Genomic DNA, 4,667 nt, shown 5'->3' with positions numbered 1-4,667 from the left:
TGGATGAGTCCACTTTAAAATTTTCAAAACTCTTCTCAGTACAACACAATATGCCATATCCTGACATGTGCAGCTATCATAAGGACTATGTTCAAAAGTTTTTACCAAACTTTGGTCATGTCAAGATTCCAACAGAAACATAAGAAATACAGCTAACCAGGAGGTATTTATTATCTGTATTCTCATCAGCTATCATAGACAAAAATCATATACAATTTATCTATTTTCAAGCAATTTGTTCTGTGAGTTCTCAGTCTTATCATCAGCATTCTGGAAACAACTGTTTCTCATTAGACTTCCTTTTGCATACACTTGTTCTTGTCCTATACACTTCTGCTCTTTAGATGCTGTTATAAACCTACCATCTGAAAAGGTTGCGATGCCTGGTCAGATTTTTTTCACTTAACATATAACTGTGTCTTACAGCAGCACTACCTATTTTACTCATATTATAAATAAACAAGTGAAAAATTATTTTATTAGTTTTTTTGTTAAATCATATATTTTAAATCATATTTTACTTCTATTTTAAAAATCAGATTCACTCAGGTAAAACTTACCCTGCTTTGTGGAAACCACAATAAATGTCGCAGCTCACATTTTCCCCTCACTCCCTCTCCACCTGCTGACTCTGGTGCTTCCCACTGTGGCCCTGCATGGTGTGGTGTGCCCCGGCCTCTTGGGATCTGTGAGTATAACAAGCTTTTTTTAAATGGCAGTTGTCTCCTGATCCGTTTGCCTCTCCACAGCTCAATAATAATAAAACCTATATTTTAAAACAATGCGGGACTAGATGTAACATGAAAGTGATATCAATTCGCACATTAGCAACTAAGCGTACATCCAAGTCTTGAACTGCGAAGTTTTATTTTTATAAAAACATTTTATAAGATTTATTTAAATTTCCTAAAGTTCAAATTTAAATTTTTTATTTTAATTTAAATAATTTTAAATACATATTTTAATGTTGATTAATTATAACATACTGCAACAGAAAATTTACCTTTTGGAAAATATATGAAAAAAATGTTAACTAATTGTAACATTTTTTACATTGACTTTATATTGTTAATAAAAATTATTTAATTGTGTATATCTTCAGTAAAAACATATTTTATATTTTAATCCTTTAGATCATTGCTGTAAAAATTTTATGTGAATATTGATTATAACAGCATAATGATTTTATTAAGATAGAGCCAATAAAACAAGTTTAATGGAATGAATATAAAATAATTTATGAATTACTTATTTTATTATACATTCAATATCATTGGTCCATCCACAGCACACGCATATATGTGCAATAATAATTAAACTCAGTTGTCACTGGTATTTTGATGACTTTTTATCAGATAGAGATCATAGATTTATCCATATTTTTAATTTTGTCATTGTGATAATATATTGGTAAAGTAGCCATAGAGAACATATATCCTTTAATAGTTTGCTTGACTTACGACTTTTAAGTATTTAGATGTATGGTATATGCATCTGAATTGGTACTCCTGCTGCTGCCCCACTATTGCTAGGAGCAGCTAGCCCACATACTTTCTGTTTTTCAAAATGATAAGCTACCTCCTGCTCTTTCTTCAGGCAGGAAGCCTCTTTCTCTGAAGTTTTCACACGGTGACCCCTTGGTCATTCATCTCACTTCAATGTCACCTCCATGGGACACTCTTCCCTAGATCCAGGCTCTGTAGGATTACCTGGTTTTATTTTCTTTATATCTTATATCAGGTAGTTCATAATCTATAACTTTGGTTATTTCCTGTCTTCTGGCACGAGGCTACAGACCCTAACCAAGGGAATCAGAAGCTTTGAGGTAGGGTCCGGATAGCAGTATTTTGCTTAAAGCTGTTAAATGTGCAGGCCGGGCTGAGAACCACTGCCCTGGAGCTGCTCTTGCTCTACGGTATGGACAAGAAAACATGAGCAGAAATGTTCAGGGAGGCCTTGTTTGCAATAGAAAAAAATAAATACATAACTAAAACATGACTGAAATATATAGCACCAGGCAAATGGAGATGTAAATTATGGCATATTCATAAAGAACAATAAATACTATATATCAGTTAAAATAACTTACCTTGAGCAACATAAATCAACATGGATAAATTCCCCAAACACAAGTATGAAAAGAAGTTAGAGAAAGAAAGATACAGTAGTATTTCTAATAGTACTAAAGATGAAAAACAATAAATACTTGATAAATAGATACATCTCAAAGTAAGTTAAAAATTTTTAAAGAACTCCTAGGAAGATTTACATTAATTTCATGAAAGTGGTTATTTCTCAAAAGGGAGAAGGTCAAGGGTCAGGGAGGGAAAAGCAAGAGGTGATTCACTTCTTATTTTTAATGCTTTGTCTTAACAGAGTTCATTCTCTACACTTTTCTGTGTTCTTGAAATTTTTTATAATGAAAAGATGATAATTTTACAATGTTTTTGGAGATACTATCAATAGAACTTCATGATAATTTTTGTCAATCTTCTGGACTTTTCATGTTTTGTAGCAACTGTTGTCTTAACTCACTTTTATAAAATGTTTTTTCTTATTTATTTGTTACTATTAGAAAACCTCAGTTTTGACTGAACTCAGACTTAAAGGTGGAAGTTCTCAGAGAGGACAGCCTATGTCTCTTGGCAATCTGTTCCTGACATTTTTCTTTGGCCTCCTTCATTCTCTTAGCCAAAAGTTTAGCATATTCTGCAGCCTCTTCCTTATTTTTCTCAGTCTGTTGTTTCTTCAGAGCAGTGCACCCATGTTTGTGTGGCAGGACACGTGGAATAACGAGATGCTGAATATTAGGTGCTGTAGTCCTAGGCTTCTTACTTTCTTTGTTTAGGGTCTTTCTCACAACATACTAGCAGACATCATCATCTTCAGAGAGGCTGAAAAGTGTGTGGATCCTGCTAGCTCTTTTGGGCCCCAGGAGATGAAGCACAGTAGCATCAGCGAGACCAGGAATATCTTTCTCCCCTTTTTAACAATGAGCAAGCTGAGAACGCTGAGGTCGGCGTTCACAATGCAACCCCGAGCAGATTTGCGCTTTTGCTCTCCAGTCCGCCTTGGTCTGTAACAGGAGTGGCCCTTGCTCAGCAGCAGGTGGACACGGCTGTGTGTCAAGACATCCTGCTTCATGGGGAAACCTTGTTTGTCGTTCCCACCACTGATTTGAACCACATAACCCTTCCATTCTTCACCCAGAGCGTCAGTGGCAACTTCTGTGGCCATAAGCTTCTCATAAAAGGTATGAAGTTTGCATTCATCATCCACTTCAATGAGTTTCTGGCAGCCAGTGGCTGGGAAAGAGATGTTCAGCTTCATCCTGAAGCAGATGACCACCTCCGAGGCGCCATGAGAAAGAGCTTAACTCGCTTCTAACTGCTTCAATAACAAAGACTACAAAGAAAACTTGAGAGCACTTTATAAGAAATTTGGCTACTGCCATCTTGAATGCTGCTGAACCCTATTTAAATTCTTCCATTCTCAGAAAAATTTTAAATATTGCTTTTATACTTATGCTCAAGATTCATCCATTACTTCATTTGCTAATTTATTCAATGAGTAGCTATTGAACACATTTAAAGAGAGGGAACATAAGTAGAATTTTATTCTAGGACACAATTTTCTTATCCTGTTCCTCAGCCTCTCCTTTTGCTTTTAGGTCTAAAATTAAAGCATAACTTTTGTTGTGTTTATGGCAAGTTTATTTTAAATTACTCAAGGAATTTCATGGTTAGATCTTTTTAAAAAAAATTCTCATCCATTTCATACATGTGATTTAAGTTCCTCAAAGTTTCCCACATGTCACTAACGGAGTTACTGAAACAGAAAGAGGCAGGGCAGACTTACGGGGTGGGTGTGGGGGTCTGGCTGGTGCTTATAATTTCTCCTCTAAAGCCAAAGCTCTTGCTGTATCAAATCTCCAGAGATTCTTAGAGATTTTTTATGATTTATAACAGGTCAAATTTCTTGAAGACCCGATTATGTCTTTCCCTTGTCCACACATCTGTCATATGCCCATGCCATTAACCAGGTTTCACTTAACAATGACTCTCTGTTCCACATTGCTGGGTGCTTTGTATCATTCTACTGGCTAAAGACATTCAAACTTATGGATGTTATTTCTCCCCTACCTATTTTTCAGTCTGCTTAGCTTTCAACTAGCTGCTAATATACACCTTTGATATACCTATACCTTTTTAAAATACGTAGAGAAGAAAATAAAAGAAACTATTTTTAATCATTCAGATTTCAGTTATTCTCCAAATTCTTAATTAAATTCTCCCACCTACCCTGCAAAAGGAACTCCACATGGTAAGCCATAAAAGCCATTATAAAGAGAGTTTACATTGTCTCCCCATGGCTTAGTAAAATGTATGAGTACAAATTAGATGGAACCCGTGAAATTACAGTTTTATGAGGGGCGAGGGATGATTCAAGTCAAAGTCTTACTTTTCATTCACGTGTGAAAGAAACAAAACTTCTCTGGATTAAATTGGCTGGAGGGAAATGTCATGCCAGCGTGTGTAAAACGGCGAGGGACAGCTGGCTAGAAAGGCGTAAATCAGAAACCAGCCTCACCTCCTCACTGGGGAAATTGCCACCAGAATGCTTATAAATAGTTCTCTCTGTTTCTCTGTTCTGTTAGGAATAGCGGT

At 35.8% G+C, this 4,667-nt stretch overlaps 1 pseudogene; it reads right to left on the bottom strand.

Annotated features, from left to right (window-relative positions):
• Positions 1-2,581: 2,581 nt before the first annotated feature.
• LOC150019540 (small ribosomal subunit protein eS6 pseudogene) lies at positions 2,582-3,330 on the bottom strand (annotated as a pseudogene).
• Positions 3,331-4,667: the final 1,337 nt, after the last annotated feature.

Source organism: Furipterus horrens, unplaced genomic scaffold (assembly GCF_987537825.1).
Source record: "Furipterus horrens unplaced genomic scaffold, mFurHor1.1.pri manual_scaffold_2, whole genome shotgun sequence".
In the NCBI taxonomy this organism is placed as follows: Eukaryota; Metazoa; Chordata; class Mammalia; order Chiroptera; family Furipteridae; genus Furipterus; species Furipterus horrens.
This window is presented reverse-complemented; position numbering and strand designations above follow the sequence as displayed.